The sequence below is a fragment of the Diospyros lotus genome, chromosome 11, assembly GCF_014633365.1.
Source record: "Diospyros lotus cultivar Yz01 chromosome 11, ASM1463336v1, whole genome shotgun sequence".
Lineage (NCBI taxonomy): Eukaryota > Viridiplantae > Streptophyta > Magnoliopsida > Ericales > Ebenaceae > Diospyros > Diospyros lotus.
The window spans coordinates 32,325,183-32,345,300 of NC_068348.1; the positions used below are offsets into that span (position 1 = coordinate 32,325,183).

At 37.7% G+C, this 20,118-nt stretch overlaps 1 protein-coding gene and 1 pseudogene across 1 annotated transcript in view; both read left to right on the forward strand.

Moving 5' to 3' along the window:
• Positions 1 to 19,318, forward strand: part of LOC127813081 (uncharacterized protein At1g32220, chloroplastic-like) — a 103,866-nt gene extending 84,548 nt beyond the window's left edge. The window contains exon 11 of the transcript XR_008026063.1: positions 19,181 to 19,318. The gene's annotated coding sequence lies outside the window, so the exon portion shown is untranslated. The remainder of the gene's footprint in view (positions 1 to 19,180) is intronic.
• Positions 825 to 19,171, forward strand: LOC127812850 (uncharacterized protein At1g32220, chloroplastic-like; annotated as a pseudogene).
• Positions 19,319 to 20,118: the final 800 nt, after the last annotated feature.

Genomic DNA, 20,118 nt, shown 5'->3' on the forward strand with positions numbered 1-20,118 from the left:
TTCCTACTTGCTCCCTACTGTCATCTCACTCAGTGTTGACTGCATGCACAGGTATTCCTCATCCATTGTCTCATATTCTTACTTATGCTCGACTTTCTCCTATCCATTATGTTTTCACCACTTTCATTTCAATTGTCCAAGAACCTACCTCCTTTACCCAGGTAGTTAAAGATCCTCAATGGTGTCTTGCAATGGACGAAGAACTTCATGCTCTCCATGATAATGGCACTTGGTCTCTCCAACCTTTGCCTTCCAACAAGAAACCCATCGGTTGCAAATGGGTCTACAATTATCGTGAAACTTTTGCACTTGTTGAAAAACTTGTTTCTGTTCACTCGTTTCTTGCCATTGCATCCTCCATGAATTGGCACCTTTAGCAATTGGACGTCAACAATGCCTTCCTCCATGGCGATTTAGAGGAAGATGTCTACTTGTCATTACCTCCTAGTTTTGGATGAAAGAGGGAGACACGTGTATTCAAGCTTCACAAGTCTTTATATGGGCTTAAACAAGCTTCTCGTCAATGGTTCATCAAACTATCCAAAGTCCTCATCCTTGCAGACTTCATACAATCCAAATTAGATAACTCATTATTCGTCTGACACCATGGTACTTCCTTTACTACCCTCCTTATCTATGTGGATGACATCATCCCGATAGGGAATAATCTTCTAGAAATTAACAAAATCAAAGCCCATCTCATGCAATAATTTAAGTTTAAGGATCTTGGTAATTTGAAATATTTTCTTGGGATACAGATATTTCGATCGAAACAAGGAATCATTATTTCACAAAGGAAATATGCACATGAAATCTTAGAAGACATGGGGTACTTAGCAGCAAAGGCCGTCAATTCTCCAATGGAGCAGAATTTATCTCTTAGTAAGAAAGAAGGCGAGTACATTGAAGATCCCTCCTCTTATCGAAGACTTGTTGGGCAATATTTACTTAATCATCACAAGGCCAGACTTGATCTATCCTATTCACATTCTCATTCAGTTTATGAATAAGCCTCGAGTTCCACACCTAGAAGTGGCATAACGAGTTCTCCGCTACATTAAGAAAACACCTAGACAAGGTATCTTTCTCCCATCCACAAGTTCATTACAGTTAACTGCCTTTTGTGATGCAAATTGGGCTCAATGTCGAGACACATGAAAGTATAACCATTGGCTATTGTGTTTTTATTGGGAGTTCCCTCATTTCTTAGAAAACCAAAAAGTAGGCTACTGTCTCCTGCTCAAGTGCAGAGGCAGAATATCATTCCATGGCATCTATTTGTTGTGATATCACTTGGTTCCAATACGTTTTACATGATCTTGGAATAAAAATTCACAGCCGGTTAAGCTTTTTTGTGATAATCAGGTTACTCTATATATAACATCCAATTCGGTATTTCATGAATGAACAAAACACATAGAAATTGATTTTCATCTTATTCGAGAAAAGGTTCAAGCTCGGGTAGTCAAGACTTATCATATATCGACATTAAATTAGCTAGCCAACATTTTCACTAAATCATTGAGTGTGCCACAATTTTCAAAACTTGTCAGCAAGTTAGGAATTATCAACATCTATTCTAACTTGAGGGAGAGTGTTGAGATTCAAATCTGTTAACAATCAAATTGATTCTTAGTGTATATTTTTTTTGACTTATTGTTTGCTTAGGTTGGGTTATTAGATAGATAGGTTATGGCATATTTTTATCTTTTCCTTATGTATAAATTTGCTCTTGTACATTAATATCATACACATAAATAAAATTACTCTTGAGAGAGAATTTTGCATGAACGAAGGCAGAATTATTGTTGGAATCACCTTACTCTAGAAAAATCGTCTAAATTTGGGGTTGATTTATTTTCTGACATATGCCTTTTCCAAAAGGTCGGACAAACCTTTTGATCGGTCAAGGGAATATTTGATTAAATTTCCTAGTTTCAAATTATATATTGAAGCTTGATCACTTTAAAACTAACTAGTTTACTTTAGTCAAAAATCCAACCAGCATTGAAATGAATGGTACAATGTCCTTAAAATTTTGTATTTAATCCTTCAGGGATGTTAGCTAGCTGTGCCTCTTGGTCACTTAAAAGTTGAATACTTTTGTCCATATAGATGTTGTGGGGAGATTGGACATTCAGCCGACATGCTTATTTCTTTCAATTTCTCCATTTTCACCCTCTAAATTTTCAACTGTTTGTGTTGCCCATAGATTTTAATGGTGTAAAATATTGGTCAGACAAACCTTTTGATTGGTCAAGGGAAGATTTGATTAAATTTCCCAATTTCAAATTATATATTGATGGTTCACTTAAAACTAACTAGTTTACTTTAGTCAAAAATCCAATTAGCATTGAAATGAATGGTACAATGTCCTTGAAATTTTGTCTTTAATCCTTCAAGGATGTTAGCTAGCTGTGTGTCTTGGGCACTCAAAAGTTAAATAATTTTGTCCATATAGATGTTGTGGGGAGATTGGATAATCAGCGGACATGCTTCTTTCTTTCAATCTCCCTTTTCACCCTCTAAATTTTCAACTGTTTGTGCTACCCATAGATTTTTAATGGTGTAAAATATTGGTTTAGTGTTTGTTTTCTCTTGAAGAAGTATATTTCTAGATTTCTTATTTTCTTCTTTGGAACAGTACAGGGGCTGCAACCAAAAATGGGAGATTTTTGTCGACAGATTCTAGTACTAAGGTTGATCAACTGTTATTTTGTGTGTTTCAAAATAGATTAAATGATTTTTCATTTGCATTTTGATATACAATCTGATTGGATAATTTTTTATATGAAATTGAGTTGCATTTTATTTTCATTTGATTTGAATTTAAATGTTGCATATATTCTATTGATATACATCGTGTGGGCTTTTGGTTATGTGGGTTGAGCCCAGATCCATATGCCTTTCTATGCTGCAATCAGCTGCTGGCCCAACCCAATTTCAATTCCATTCGACGTTGCTATAAAAGGGCAGTCTGATGCCCTAATCTCCAAAATGCCTTTGTTTTCTCTTGCTCATTTTCTGAAACCCTAAATCGGCGCCTCTTTGAAGCTAGACACTTCCTATGAATCCTTCTTTCTCTCGTTTGATCGATTGGTTATTTCTATGGTAAGATCGTTTGGTAAGTAAGGTGTTGCTTTAATCTCTATTGTGTTTAAGCGCCTGAGACGTGAGAGATTGGTATACTGAAAGAACAGATCCTAGACCTTGATCAGGAGATTGGTCTAAATAGATCTATACTTGTTCTTGTTTTGGATTCTTTTTTTCAGTTGTTGTTTTTGCAATACCGTTTTACTTTCGTTTGAGATCTTGTAATCGATTGTAACTTTGAGTTTCTAGTGGATTGACTAGAGGTGGAGCCTCTACTATGAGTAGGATCTATTTTGATCTAAACACGTATCTCGCTGTGTCGTTATTTTGGTGTGTGTGAGTTGTGGTTGTACTCTTTCATTTCTGTATTTTGTTTATTGCGCTTGATCTGTTATTTAGCTAAGTAATAGGTTGTATTATAAAACCTACATGAACCCTTCAAGGTTGAGGAAGGCGAAACTATAAGTTCAACTGCACCTCCGTTAGAGCAGGTGCTCAATGTTGTCATTGCAAGTGTCCATTGTTTCATTTTGCAATTGTTACCTGTTTGTCTCTGCTTTAATTTACTGTGATCCTTATGTACTTTGAAACAGTTACTTGTGTTGGGTGGCGTTGTTTTTTATGAAGCATCAAATGATGCCAAAAGGATGGGAGGTCACTTAGCAATCGTGGGCTGCTCTTTGGGATGGCCATTTTGGGATGGCTGCAATCGTGGGATGGCCATTTTGGCAGCCTCCTTTTTGGCCCAAGCCCAAGCCCTTTACTTTGTCTGTTAGCCTGTTGCAGATCGTGTTGCACGATCACATCCCAACCGTTGTTGTTGCCTTTATGCTTTTTCATCGTAGTCATCCAGTTGCCTTATTTATCGCGTGACCTTGAGATTGGTGAAGGCATCGGAAGACGAAGAAAAGAGAGGAGGTGGCCGAGAGTCTTTCATTTTGTGTTAGGGTTTTATTCTCTCTTTGTAAATACGTGTACAGTCTTCATCCTTCTTTCATACTTTTGTGTTCTCTGGTTTGTTTAAGGTAAGCTCTTAACCTGTATTAAGTGGTTTTTGAGCACTTTTAGAGAACCAGGTTCGTCCAGTTTTGTTCTTGTGTTCTTTGTATGGGTGTAATCGAATTTATTCATATAGTGCAATGAGCTCTTCTCACCGGAGCTCAAATGGATGTATCCCCGATTTGGGGTGAACCACTATAAATCTCTTGCCTCTTCTTACGTTTTTTTTTTTTTGATATCTGCTATGTTTGAGTTATATGTTTTTGTATACTCTCGGCCATTTGTGTTTATTCAACAATGTGTGATTTTGGCTTGAGCGAGTGTTTGCTATCCCTTGTTAGTTGTAACAGTGGTATCAGAGCTCAATGTCCATGTCCTAGGGTTTTCTAAGTCAAAATCGTGTCTAATCTTTTTCCCGAAATCTAAGGTTTCCTTTTCTTTCTCTATGAAGGTTTTGTTTAAATCCTAGGGTTTTTCTGAAGAGCCTTTGTTAGCGGGTGTTTGCTGTGCAAGTCTTAGTCAGTAATCTAGGGTTTTAAGACATTTTTCGTGCAACACGAAAATGACATCAACCCGATTTGAAATCGGTACATTCGATGGAAAGGGGGATTTCAGAAGTCGAAAAAAGAAGATGAGAGTTTTTCTCTCTCATCACAAAGTGCTTATATGTTGGAAATGTATGCCCTAAAGACACGTTTTGTTTAATTTATGGTAATGATGTTTCTTTTATTCAGTTTATGGCACATATATTATTTGCATTTAATTGTTGGAAAGGTGTCCATGCTATTAAGTAAGTGATTCATGTGATGGGTCGTTCTTCACAGTTAGGCATGAATCATGGGTACTTAATAAGCAAGAAAATATAACTCTTGATCTTTTGATAGAACTGGGCATTCTATCATGATAAGATCATTGTGCAATAGATCCTAATGGAGGATGGCTTGCCTTAGCCAGTAAACAGTCCGTTTACTCTAATTGTACAAGCGCATTTGGAATGCGTAGAGTGGACTTGTGATAGAAGCTAATGACAAAGTACTAATTATCATGGAGCTAGTCTATCACTGCTACTACGTGGACGAGTACTCTAATACTTGAGTATTAGTTGGTGGTCTAGTGAACCTAGATCTATATTCTTGGATTCATTGTAAGTGAGGTCTATCAAAGATCAATATCTTTTTGAGTTGGGAGTATGGTTTCTAATTAGCTAAGACAGACTATTACAAGATAGTTTCTGTGATTCACCCCCTTGTGATTGTCCAAGAATAATCGAATAATCCAGGGCCCTGGGAACGTGACTTAAGAGTGTGTGCTTCTGGGTAGCTCCCAGTGATAAGCAAGTACATTCGAGTAGTCACGGATTATTGGACTAGTGATCTAAGGATGGTAGAAGTCATTTAGAAAGGTGTTAGTACATTATTCCTTTCTAAATGATGGGTGTTACGCAGAGGGGTATTTTCGTCATTACACTAGTAGGTCAAAGGCATGGCATATGCAAAATTATTCGTGGGGTCAGTGTTACCATATGGTGATAGTTGGAACACTTAGAATGACAAAAATATAGCTACTAGGTAGCAGGGATATTTTGGTCATTTTAGCAGCCGTGAATAATTTGTCTTTTGGTCCCCGGGGTAGCTCGATGTAACTCATGTATTTTTAATACATTTGGCTTGTTGGATGAATTACATTAAGAGAGAGTTATTTTATTTAGAATGGTCCATTGGGCTAAAATAAAATAATAGTTCATTAGGGTTTTAATTAATTAATTGGGCTAACCCAATTAGAAAATTAATTAAAAGGTCTTGGCCCATTAGGGTTTGGCCCACTAGGGTTTTAACCCTAGGGTTCTCCCTATATATATCTCTCTTTAGTTGTTTTTCATCCAAGTCGTTTTTTATTCTCCTTCACCGAAGAGAGGCCACGAGTTCGAGTCATACTCCGGAAGATCGAAAGGGGGCGTTTGAGTTCTGATGCGACGGAGCCGAAGGCTAGCAGGACAGCCGTCGTCTCCTCCACGCGAAGAAGCTCCCATCGCTCCATTCCGTCCGGTAATCCGCCGTAAAAGTAAGTCTCCTAGACTCTAACCAATACGAGGATCGTTTTTATTTTAAAACGCTTTCGTTGCATGCTTTTGATCCTCGTTCATGATCCTACATTATAGCACTTGAGGCAAATGACCATCAATGGTCACCTTAACAACTAGCTCGAACAGATAAAATCAGAGATGAGGCTTTCAATTTGATATTCCTCCACCTCAGTGATTTTGTTATCCGTAAGGTTGACGGTATGACTAATCCCATTAATCTCTGGAATAGATTAGAATCATTGTATTATGTAATGTCTGCTCCTAATTTGGTATATTTAAAAGGCATGTTGTTTAATTTTAAGATGAATACCTCTAAGTCTATGGATGAAAACATTGATGAATTTACTAGACTTACTTTGTTATTAAGAGGTACTGATCAGGTATTAGATGATACTAGTGAAGTTATGATTTTGTTAAACTCATTACCTGATGACTATGTGTTGTAAAGCATGCTTTACGTTATACTGGTATAGTCCCTAGTCTGGAGCTTGTTATTTCTGGTATTAAGGCTAGGGAATTGGAACTTAACACATCTAAGAAAACGGGCAACAACTTGTTTGTAAAAGGAAATGCTGATAAAATAAATAATATAGGGAATGCTGAACAATTTAATGGGTCAGGGCAAAAGGGAAAAAGGAAAGACAAGAAGGGAAAACAAAAACAAAGGAAATGGAAGTATTACCACTGTGGGAAAGATGGACATATAAAGAAATATTGCTATGATTATTTACGAAAACAGAAACAAGGGGTAATGTAACTGTAGCAGCTAGTAGTTTAAACTGTTTAGCTGAGGTGCTTAATGTATCTAATTGTTCTGTTAAAAATGAATGGATTATGGACTCTGGTTGTTCTTTTCATATATGCCCTAATATTGTTTGGTTTCATAACTTTAATAATAAGGAAAGTGAAATAGTTTATATTGGTAACAACCATTCATGTAGTGTTCAAGGTATAGGTGATATTACTCTTAAGTTGCATGATAACAAAATAAGAACACTCATTGATGCAAGATATATACCTGGTCTTAAAAGAAACTTGATTTCTCTCGATAGACTTGATGAGTTAGTATTTTCTTACAAAGCTGAAAATGGCTCTATGAATGTTTTTAAAGGAGAAGATTTAGTCCTAAATGGTGCTAAGAAAAATGGTTTATATGTTTTGAATGGTTGTTTTCACTCTTCTATTAAATCAAACTCTGCATGCTATGTTAATACTAATAAGAGAGAGCTATGGCACTTGAGACTTGGTCACATGAGCCTGAAAGGTTTGCAGACACTATCAAACCAAGGATACCTTGGTTCAGTGTCTGCTGAGTCCCTTGATTTTTGTGAACCATGTGTGCTAGGCAAGCAACACAGGATGAGTTTCCATAAGGGAACTCACCTGGCGAAAGCATGCCTTGAGTACTTACATGCAGACTTGTGGGGACCTTCCCAGGTTCCCACTCATGATGGTAACAGGTATTTCATCTCTATTGTAGATGACTTTAGTAGGAAGGTGTGGATATTTCTGCTAAAAACAAAAGATCAGATGTTAGAGAAATTCAAAACATGGAAGATCTTAGTAGAGAATCAAGTTGATAGGAAAATCAAAACTCTTAGAACAAATAATGGGTTAGAATTCTGTAACAAAGAGTTTGATAAATATTTCAATTCCTAGGGTATACTTAGGCACAAAACTGTTAGAAACACACCCCAACAAAATGGGGTAGCTGAAAGAATGAACCAAACCCTCATTGAAAAAGTGAGGTGTCTTTTGTTCACTTCTAGTATGCTTAAATCCTTCTAGGGAGAGGCATTGGAAACAACTTCACACCTAGTAAACCGAAGTACTTCTACTGCCCTTAATTTTAAGTGCTCTGAAGAAAAGTGGACCAGAAGAAAATTAAATTTAAAATACCTAAGAATTTTTGGCTGTGAAGCCTATGCTCACCAATCTGAAGGTAACCTGGAACCAAGATCCATAAAGTGTGTATTTGTTAGGTATCAGGAAGGGACTAAAGGATATAGGCTATGGGAAAGACAGTCTAAGAGTGTTAAAATTATTATTAGCCGTGATGTTATATTTAATAAAGCTATTTTCCCTTGCAAAGTATCTAAAACAGAAGAAACAAACCAACATAGTAACACAGATAATTTTATCAGCTTAAGAGGAACTCAAATTGAAGTGGAGCACCCAGCTATAAATGATAACCCACCTGGTGCTCAAGTTATACTAGAACCTCAACTGGAAGGTGATCCCTAACCCATATCAAACTTAGACCAGACCTCTGATCATGAGACTGATCATGAGGAACAAAATGGTGAAAATGAGATTGAGGTGGAGCAACATGACTCCCCTCAGCATGATCTTGGTGATTACCAACTTGCTCGAGATAAAAACAAGAGGATTATAAGACCTCCTGCTTGGTATGCTTATTCAGATTTAGTGTATTGTGCCTTGGTAGCAGGTGTTGAAATGAGAAGCAGTGAGCCTTCCTCTTATGAGGAGACTGTTAACTTTAAGGATAGTAAAAAATGGCAGCAAGCCATGGACGAAGAAGTTTCCTTCCTGATGGCCAACAGAACTTGGATTCTTGTCCCTCGTCTAGCAAATCAAAACTTGATCCAGTGTAAGTGGCTGTTCAAACTAAAAGAAGGTATGTATTCTAATGACCCTATTAGATATAAGGCAAGACTAGTAGCTAAGGGGTTTACTCAAAGGGAGGGGATAGACTATACTGAAAATTTTCTCCTATAGTTAAATTTAAAACAATCCGCATGATGCTTACAGTTGTTGTTCAATTTGATTTAGAGCTTGAATAGTTAGATGTTAAAATTGTATTTTTGCATGGTGACCTTGATGAACACATTTACATGGTTCAACTTACTAGTTATGTTGTTTCAGATAAATTTGATCATATCTGTTTGTTGAAAAAATCCTTGTATGGCTTAAAACAGGACCCTAGACAATGGTATAAAAAATTTGATAATTTTGTTCTAAGGGTTGGTTTTGTTAGAAGTCAATATGACAATTGCTTTTACTTTATGCCCTCTGATATTCCTATTTATCTACTGTTGTACGTAGATGATATCCTACTAATTAGCAAGTCTAAGTTAAAGATTAAGGAGTTAAAATGAATGCTAAACACAACCTTTGATATGAAAGACTTAGATCCTGCTAAGAAAATATTAGCAATGAAAATTGAGAGGAATAGAAGCAACTATAGCCTCAAAATACATCAGCATGATTATTTGGTAAAGACTATTTATAAATTTGGAATGCAAAATTGTAAAACTGTTACAGTTCCCTTGGTTGAACATTTTATTTTATCTAAATCTCAGTGTCCCACATCCAATCCTGAAATTGTTGAAATGGAAAATGTCCCTTATGAAAATGTAATTGGAACAATTATGTACTCAATGATAAGTACCAGGCCCAACCTTGCATATTCAATTTCCTTACTCAATCGATTCATGTCAAACCTTGGGAAACCTCATTGAGATGCTTTAAAACATTTGCTTAGGTGCATAAATGGTTTTGTAGGTGTTGGTTTAAATTTTAAGAAAATGTTTGATACACTTGATCTTGTTGGGTATGTTGACTCTGATTTTGCAGGGGATAGAGATTCCAGGACATCCACCACTGCCTTTTATTTTACCTTGGGTGGAAATTGTATCAGCTGGAAGTCTTAACTGCAGCCACTAGTTTCCTTATCCTTTATTGAGGCAGAGTACATGGCTGTAATTGATGCCTTCAAGGAATTTATATGGCTTCAAGGTATTCTCAAGGAAATTCACTTGCTTCAAAGCAAAGTGGTGGTTTTCTTGGATAGCCAAAGTGCCATCCATTTGTCCAAAAATCCAGTGTATCATGATCGAACCAAACATGTGGATGTAAAATATCATTATGTAAAGAAAATGATAGCCAATGGAACTATGGGTATCCAGAAAGTTTTTATAGCCAACAATCCAACTAACATGGGCACCGAGGTATTGACTACAACCAAGTTCAAGCATTGCTTGAACTTGTTGCATATCGAAGATGGTTAATTCTTCAGCCATCTTGAGCAGTAAGGGTGAGAATTGTAGCATGCTGCACTCATATGACAGATCTGGTTTCCTAGTCATTTGATGCTTCAAGGTGGAGTTTGTTGTTTTTTATGAAGAATCGAATAATGCCAAAAGGATGGGATGTCACTTGGCAATCGTGGGCTGCTCTTTGGGCGCCCACTGGATGGCCATTTTGGCAGCCTCCTTTTTGGTCCAAGCCCTTTATTTTATCTGTTAGCCTGCTGTAGATCGTGTTGCATGATCACATCCCAACCGTTGCTGTTGCCTTTATGCTTTTCCATCGCAGCCGTCCAGTTGCCTTATTTATCTCGCGGCCTAGAGATTGGTGAAGGCATCGGAAGACGAAGAAAAAAGAGGGGGTGGCCGAGAGTCTTTCATTTTGTGTTAGGGTTTTATTCTCTCTTTGTAAATGCTTCTACAGTCTTCATCCTCCTTTCATCAGCTGACATGGGCACCAAGGTATTGACTGCAACCAAGTTTAAGCATTGCTTGAACTTGTTGCATATCGAAGATGGCTAATTCTTCAGCCATCTTGAGCAGTGAGGGTGACAATTGTAGCATGCTGCACTCATATGACAAATCTGGTTTCCTAGTCATTTGATGCTTTAAGATGGAGTTTGTTGTTTTTTATGAAGCATCAAATGATGCCAAAATGATGGGAGGTCACTTGGCAACCGTGGGCTGCTCTTTAGGCGCCCACTGGATGGCCATTTTGGTAGCCTCCTTTTTGGCCCAAGCCCTTTATTTTGTCTGTTGCCTGCTGCAGATCTTGTTGCACGATCACATCCCAACCGTTGTTGTTGCCTTTATGTTTTTCCATTACAGCCGTCCAGTTGCCTTATTTATCGCGCGGCGTCAAGATTGGTGAAGGCATCGGAAGACGAAGAAAAGAGAGAGGGGGTGGCCGAGAGTCTTTCATTTTGTGTTAGGGTTTTATTCTCTCTCTGTAAATGCTTGTACAGTCTTCATCCTCCTTTCATACTTTTGTGTTCTCTAGTTTGTTTAAAGTAAGCTCTTAACCTGTATTAAGTGGTTTTTGAGCGTTTTTAGAGAACTAGGTTTGTCCAGTTCTGTTCTTGTGTTCTTTGTATGGGTGTAATCGAATTTATTCATATATTGCAGTGAGCTCTTCTCACTGGAGCTCAAGTGGACGTAGCCCCGATTTGGGGTGAACCACTATAAATCTCTTACCTCTTGTTATGTTTTGTTTTTTGATATCTGCTATGTTTGAATTATATGTTTTTGTATACTCTCGGCCATCTGTGTTTATTCAGCAGTGTGTGATTTTGGCTTGAGCGAGTGTTTGCTATCCTTGTTAGTTGTAATAGGTGGTAACGAATTTGTTGGTTCACATGTTTGCAAAGAAGCATTAGAACGGGGTTTTTCTGTTGCGAGCCTTAGCATGTATTATCTTCCAAATAATTATGCAGCTTATCCTCAGATGGGTGTCTATATTTTATGAAGAGATTATTTAGCCTTGTAATCTGGACCTGCAGACACTTCTCATTTTAGAGAAAAACTGCTCTTAGCAATAGCTTACTGTCTATTGTATTCTCTATGGAGTTCTGACATCTTAAACCTGATGCTTATCCTATGTTATGTTCTACCGATAATCTTTCTGACAAAACCATATTACATAGAAGAATGGTATTTTCCTACATTCCCAGAATGCTTTAGGTATTTGGCTTTCTACTGTGTCCCTCAAGATTAGATTTATTATGTTCTCTGATATTTTGCTCTTGTAATTGGTTGTTTTTCCCTTGTAGGTCTGGTAGGCCATCTATCAATGGAACATGGGTCAACAATGTGGTCTGGCATCAAGGTTTGCTATCTTATGCAATACATTTCTTAGTTTTTCTGTCTTTCAGACAACATATTATCTCTCTGTCTTCTACTTCTTGTTCAACATATTATCTTATTTGATGTATTTCTTGGTTTACTTCTCCCTTTTGTCAGGAAACTTGCTTTCAGATGATTCATGGAAGGAATTTAACCAGCCAAAGTCAGAAGCTAATGACTCGAAATCATTAGCCCGATTTCCTTAAAGTTAGCCTTTAAAATCGCCCAAATCACATTTGTCATAAAATGTTAAGGCCATCTCATCCACATCAAACAGTATCCACTTGTAATTCATGGATCTCCTCCTATATGCATTGTCTTTCACTAGCTTGACATCTGGTTCTAGGTGTGTTGAATTTTTCAGTTTGTCAGAATTGGATGACGGTGTTGTTTATAGATTTTATGTTACCGCACTAAGGATACAGATTAAAACACCAAAAGGATACTGTTGTTTACTTAAATCTGGATGGGAGCGTGGGTGAGGGTGAAAATATTTCCGGTTGTAATACATTCAAAGCATTTGTCTGGCTATATATTGTATTACTTTCTATTGAAAATGTTTCTTTTTGCTTCATGTATGATTCAAATTAAAATGTTGGAAATCTTGTGGGATAATGTTTATTTGAAGCTGTATTGCATCTTTTATGTGGTTTGGAGAGTGATTTCAAATAATGAAGGATTATGAAGGATATTTAGGTTATAGATCATATACAGAAACTTCCTCATGAAGGGCAATTAGTTGCCTGTGAGTAAATGAAATAGCAAGCACAATGGTGGAGTCCTGGTGGGTATTTATTGGTAATTGCAATTTGGGTAGGCCTGCATTTGTTCAGTGTAGAATGCTTTCAGTTTCCTCAGTCCCTTAAACGGCAATTTTTTCTGTATGATGCAAACATCTTTCTTTTGTAGCATGAATCAGTATCCTGGCTGAAGTTCCTCTTGTATTATTTCAGTGGCTAGTGTTTTTATCTTTATGCCAGGCTGTGCATGTGAGAAAGTTAAATATCATTTTTTCCATTTCTAGTGATGGTTAATTTGGAGTAGGTTGTTGCAGGTCTCCTGTGTTGGTGGTTTTGGCTCCAATTCGTATATGTACAAGATCAATGGAACTGCAAATATCAATGCAATTGGAGGCGCTGCAGATAAAGGTATTGGAATGCTGACGAACTTTATCTCAAGATGACACTTCCGCCTTCCCTTCTGCCCATGATTGCTGATATCCTGAGAGGTAAAGCCTCAGTAGAAGTTCAATTATTATATAAGAAAAGAGTCATTGAATTGGTATTTTTCTTTCACACTTTTTTGTAGGTGTGAAAAGATTTGTCTATATTTCTGCTGCTGACTTTGGCTGGTTAAATTACTTGCTACAAGGATATTATGAAGGAAAGGTACTACTAACAGCTCAATGTTTTTATTTTTACTTTGCCTGGCAATTAGAAATCCCTCTATCTGAACGCAGCCTAACATTGTTTTAATTCATTAATAGCAAGAATTCCAATTGACATTGTTGGGAAAATAATCTCGCACAAAGCCAAAACACTTTCTGTTAGTAGCGAACAAATCGAATCACAAGTGATAGCAACAAACACAAGAACAGAAAGTTAAACTTCCCTTTTAGAAAATACCAATGAAGGTTACAGCTTATTCAAGGCTCAGATCTGTATATCATCACCTACAGCGAACCAACGAGAAGCTCTCCCAAAACCGAAGTCCAATCGGCCCAGCTCGGTACCAGCACACAGCAAGAAGATCACACAGAAATGGTTCACACAGAGACCCAACGAGTTCAACTAGGTTTCTCTTCTTTTTCACACTATCGTCCCATCGAACCCACATAGGTTTTATAGCCATCAAGAGATAAACCGAAACCAGTAAAAAATCCATCAAAGGAGGATAAAGGAACCAGGCTTTCGGAGAAGATAGAAATGGCGAGATAGGAGGAGAGGATAAGCTAGGGTTTTGGACGGAGTCGCAAACGGCCAGAGAAGAAGTAGATCACAAAACGAGAAATAAGTATTATATACCTGGGAGAGGGCTGGCCGAGCTGGGCTTCAATTTGGGCCTGAGCTGCTGGGCCAAAATTGGCCCTACCTCCTCAAAGGCCCTTTGAGCTTGCTTCTCTATTTGGTGACCTGCACATTGGGTTGTATCCACACAAAAGTGGCCCACATGATCATCATAGCCTTAGGATGTTTGGTATTACAAACAACAGACATGATGTCCTTGTTTTTATGTTTGGTGAAAGAATCACAAATTAGTCTTCACTTGAGATTTGTTCCCAATGTAGAGTTGTAGTTGGGTGTTGTCGGGCATTTGGAGTTTACAATCATCATCTAGTACTAGTTGAGCAGAATGGAGGTGAATGTCTCATGCTTAATTGAACTTTAATTTGAATTGTGTTACTTTCTAGTTTATATTGCATAACCTTCAAGGTAAGGTGAATTGCAAATAAGTGTGCCTATATTCTACTTTAGGTGATATTGACGGAAACCTTCACATCACATGTCAGATAAGAATAAGCATATATTCTCAATGTACCCGCTTTGATAATGCGACTGTCCTTGTAACCAAATTTCCTTTCTTATGATTTTATTGCACCTCATCATGTGGGATGCAGAGAGCTTCTGAAACAGAGTTACTAACCAAATTTCCATATGGAGGTGAGCTTTCTTTCTCAAGGATATTTTTCGATGATGACTCGTATTATAGGTATTCCTTGTTGAGAATAGCAATCTGCAGCTGGTTGCTTGTGATTTTGCAAAATTTAACAATCAAATGTAGTGTATTATTTACTTTTGTACCTTTCAGCAGTTACAGAGGGATATCTTAGTTCTAGTTTTGGTTGGCATCTCATTTGCCAAAAATTTGAGTTCTGGGAAGGGGTATATTAGCCAGTGAGTTATAATCTCATATACTCGGGGACAAAAGCCCTAACCCTCCTCCCCCCTTGTTGGGATGAGACGGAACTCAACCCTAAATTAATCCTTTTTAACTTAAACAACCAAATCGATTTCATACATGAATAAATGGACTGAATCATACACAGAAACATAAAATGAATCAAAAACATAAACACAAACGATTTATCGTGGTTCACCCATTAAAGAGGGCTACGTCAACGTTGAACTCCGGCAAAGGAAGTTCACTGCACTATAGGGATAAAAACATTTACAGCCACCGATTACAAACAAAGAACACTCTCAGATCTCACTATACAAGACAATCTCTCAAAAATTAATCCAGCCTCGTAACCACAAGCTAAGATTAGAGGCTTACAACTTAGAGAGAAAAAACAAACAGAGCATCTATACAGAAAGAATGAAAACAGAGAATGATCAACAAACCCTAATTGAGGCAGATAATCGAAGGCCGTCTTCCATCGCATCCCGAGGCGACTGTAGCAGATATAAAGGAGATTCAAGCTGTAACGCCCCGTTTTCCCACAACGAGCGTTAACTCGAGATCTTGGGAATACATATATATATATTTTTTTTCTTCAACATCAAACACACAACATAAGTCTCTCGATACCATCATCATAATCGTTTCCCGTCAATCCCGATCGTACCTTCTTAGCATATCAAAATTTAATAATAAATAAACTAAGACAGGTATTAACAATCACATCAGCGGAAGCAAGATCGAAACCTCAATGATATATAACCGACAATTCCTTTATAATAACCAAATCGATGTTTCACATGAAAATATCAAATATTTACATAACCTCTGAACATCGTAATCATAGACAAAACCTACGAAAACTAAACATAGCAGCTACATCTCGATGACATTCTTTCCCTTGGCACCACTACTTTCACCTGGAAAGTTTGAATATTCCAGGGACATAGTCCAAATTAGATGCTGAATCATCTAAGTGAGAGTTCAAAAATGTTTTCATGCAGATATGAAAAATCATATACAAAATCGATAAATCTCGACATGCACCAGCCTAAGAGAATCCCACATAGCACTTAACCCTAATCGGGGAAAATGCAATCTCTCTAAAAGCGACACGACCACTTCGGCCCATTGGCAAAACGATCCTGCTTAAGAGGGACAACCTTGACATATGAACCCGGGAATCACTCCATTGTCATTGTTAGGCCTTACGCTCCAACTCAAAAGCATTCCAAACCCAACGCAACGCAACCCTAGCCCCAAGAGTGTCACATCAGCACTATCATCGGAATCGACGTCACCTCGGCATTAATGCTATTGCTCAAAGGAACCTGGGGTGGTGTCCATTCGCAGCCCCGCCACTTGAGCCAACAACCGGGGTAGTGTCCACTCTCAGCCCTGCCAGTTGGGTCCCGTAGGGTGAAGTCCGTCTCAGCCCCGTCCCAAGTGGGTCACCTAGCATTAATCCTAGGTACGCATCCCGAGTGCTGTCACTCTGGGCTACGTCACAGGTTACCAACCCACGCCCCACATGGACGACACAAAACAGGCCAATGCCGAAAAATCATAACATGCATAAAAATCAACATCTCAATGTATGCAATTTACCGTACGAAATTCAATGCATGTGTAAATAACTGTTTGGACAACTATAATAAACCAAGCCATAGGGAAGAACATTCATAGTAAACCATTCACATGTCACTTAAAGTCTTTATGGGTAGAACCACTCACAAGGCAAACAAAGTTTGGGGGCGAACACTCACCTTGCAACTCAACTTTTTCTTGAAGAGTGCGAGTCACCTCGATTTGCGTGTCCGACCTCGATTCTCGTGCCCGACGCTCTTATAATTTAACCTTGAGCTTCAACGATACCCTAACATTACGTTTGTTCAAAAATCATATCAATACCTATTTTTTCCAATTTTCCCATAATTCTTCCTATTTTCTTTATATTTCTCCTCAAAAATTCTAATAAATGCCTACTCAAGGTTTTTCCTCGATTTTTCTTCTCAACAATTCATAAATAAATAATTCCTAACTTCCAAATTTTTTTGAAAATTTTCCAACACCTCATCCTATTTTTCATAAGCTTTATTTATCTTGAAAATTACAAAATGACCATTTTACCCAATATTTTTCCAAATTTTCTTCCACCATAATTCATAATTTATTTTTCTTAAAATAATAAAAAAAATTCAAAATTACCTGAGGCCTCACGCGCCCTCACGCGCGGGCGAGTGACTGACTAGTTTGAACTGGCGCGTGGCAGTCATGCGCCGATCATCTTCTACCTTGAGCCGGTCGCCGGCGACTGCTCCGATGGCCACAAAACTGGTGCCATTCGAAAGCCCTTGGAGAATCGATCACGATGCCACAAAAAACAGGCCGAAAGGCCACCGGAAAATGGCCCAAATGGCCGGTTACAAGTCCGGCTAGGCGGACCGCCTCAAACCCTCGGCCGAACTCGAAACCCCCTCTAAAGCTCACCAAAATGCTTCAAAACACTCCCAAAATTATCCTTGATGCTTAGAGACCAAAAGCCCTCTATCAAAGTTCCAAAAATCATTCAAAAACGAGCTCGATTTGGTGCTTCATTCTCGACTGAATACCTTCAGTATTTATAGGCAAAAAAACGACCCCCACGTGGCCGATTTTCGGCCATTTCTTCCCCTTCACGCCACCAGGACTGACCTCGGCCATCCCTTGACAAGATTTGGCTGCCAAATGGCTGGATTTTCCGGCCAAAACTCGCGGCCAGACTGCCATGTGCATGCGAAATTTCTGAAAATTACTCTTTAGCCCCCTGAAATTTTTCTTTTGCATTTTGGCCCTTAACCTTAAGCCCCTGGTCTTTCTAACATCCTCACTAAGACCCTCAAGATTAGTACTTTTCATTTCTTCCTTGAAACTTTTGAAAAATTGCCTTTTAGACCTCATTCGGGCAATTTTAGAAAATTACACTTAGGCCCAACTGATTTATTTGGCCTCAAATCCGCTTGATTCAACCTGAAACCACCTAAAGGTTGTTCTACGCATCGAATACTAGTTCTTGACACTCTCCGTTGACTTTTTGGACATCGTCTATAACAATTCGATAATACGACCTAATTGGTAGCTGTATTTTTGCTGTATCGAAAACTATTCCCGATCTCATTTCTTTCATCACCAAAAATCATAGTTTATTCTACTCGATGATACTATACCATTTTTCTTAATTATCTAGGGTCCGAGGTACTCCCTCTGACTAATTCGGTCGTCCAAAGCTGTGTTAGTGTACCCTATAGTCTTATTTTTTTCAAAATTCTAATTATGCCCTTTATCAAATATCATTTTTATCCTCAAAATTATTCTCGAGTGTTACACAAGCGCTGTAGATTGCATCGTATAAAGGTGAAGTAGAGCATCGACGATCGGGGAAGAGGCAGGCTAAAAGACAAAGCGCAGCACGCCAAGTTAAACGGCAAGGCGGTTGTCGTTTTGGCCCTCCACTCATGGCCCAAAACGCTACCGTTTTGGGCAATCTTGGGGGTTTCCAAAAAGACCCTCCTGCCCTGCCAAAACGTTGTCGTTTTGAAGCTTTACTCAAATACAACACCCATCTTTCAGGTGTAATTCTTAGACCTAGATTTATTTATGGAACTTGCCGTGTTGGGAGCATGAATTTACCACTCGGTTCTCCACTGGAAATGGTAATTTGATTACATTACGTGAAAATGATCCATGTCTTCTGCTCTGTCTGCTTACCACCACAGCTTATATATCATTGCTGCAATTCCCATAGTATGACTTATCTGGGGAAGGCCGCTGCTCAAGTCCCTCTCATCTCTCTTGTGATTGATTGCTAATGCATATTCCTACTTCCTTGATCCCTTCTCATTCAAACTTCATTGTGGACTCAGTTTTTCATGGATCTATTTCCTGTTTTATTTGATTAATTTGTGTTGGGTACAATTGTTGCAGGTTCTTCAACATGCAAAACCACTGAATAAGGTTCCTGTTGTTGGTCCCCTGTTCACACCCACGTTGTCAATGTTACTGCTGTTGCACAGGTTGCTGTTAGAGCTGCAACCGATCCTGTTTTTCCTCCTGGCATTGTAGATGCGCATGGAATCTTACGTTACAGCCAGCAGCAGAGTAAATTCTGATGATTCTTTCTGTGTCAAGAAAGTATTGTTTCTTACCAAAAATTTCATAGTTCCAAAACAATAAGGTGTAGAACTTGCAACTTCTTTACATCGGCTTACCCAATGTTCCTGGTTCAGCCCCAGATGAGGGCCACAAAAAATGAGTAGAAATTGTCCTCCTGAGTTCGGTAACCATTTTTGTCTGTGTCCAATGATGTTTTTGTTTTTTGTTTTTTTTTTTTTTAATTTTTTGTGGGCTAGGAAAAGAGGGTACCTTGAGCAAAGGAAAGGGGACAAATCTATATATTTGTCCCATAATTTTATGTTTTTTTTTTTTTTGGTGATATTTATCACACCCAGGAACATTTTCGTACAAATATTCATTTCGGTTGGCTTGGGCTCCGAAGTTTGATGAATAGCTTCCAAGGGAAGGGCCAAACATCCACATGAAGCTTCCACGTCACAGCTTGCAAGCTGGCATTGTATGGACTTGCAAGGACGTTGACTGAAGTCATTTCTAAAGACTTGCACGACACTCCGCCCATGGACTTTGAATGATTCAATTATATATATATATATATATCAATCCTCAATTTTATATATTTTATTTTGATATTTTTCATATAATCTTGTATTAATATATTGTATATTTATATTGATATAATACATAATATAATATGTTAATATCCAATATCATTTTAAATGTCAAACTGTAGTGTTGAATTAATATTTTTGTCTGAACAAACTCATATTTTGTCTTTATATTTTCATATTTTTTGTGTGTATTTATTCAAATTTCTACTTATTAATTACACTATGAATTTATATTTTTGAGTCAATATAATTTTTATATTTTTATTTTTTTTGGTATGATAAAATAAATTTTATATTATTTTAATTATATTTATATATTTATATTTTTGACTCATTTTAACCTCTGTCTGTAATCTTTTTTTCTTGTGATAATCTAAATTTTTTTATTATTTCAATTACACTTCTCTATTTATATTTTTGAATCAATTTA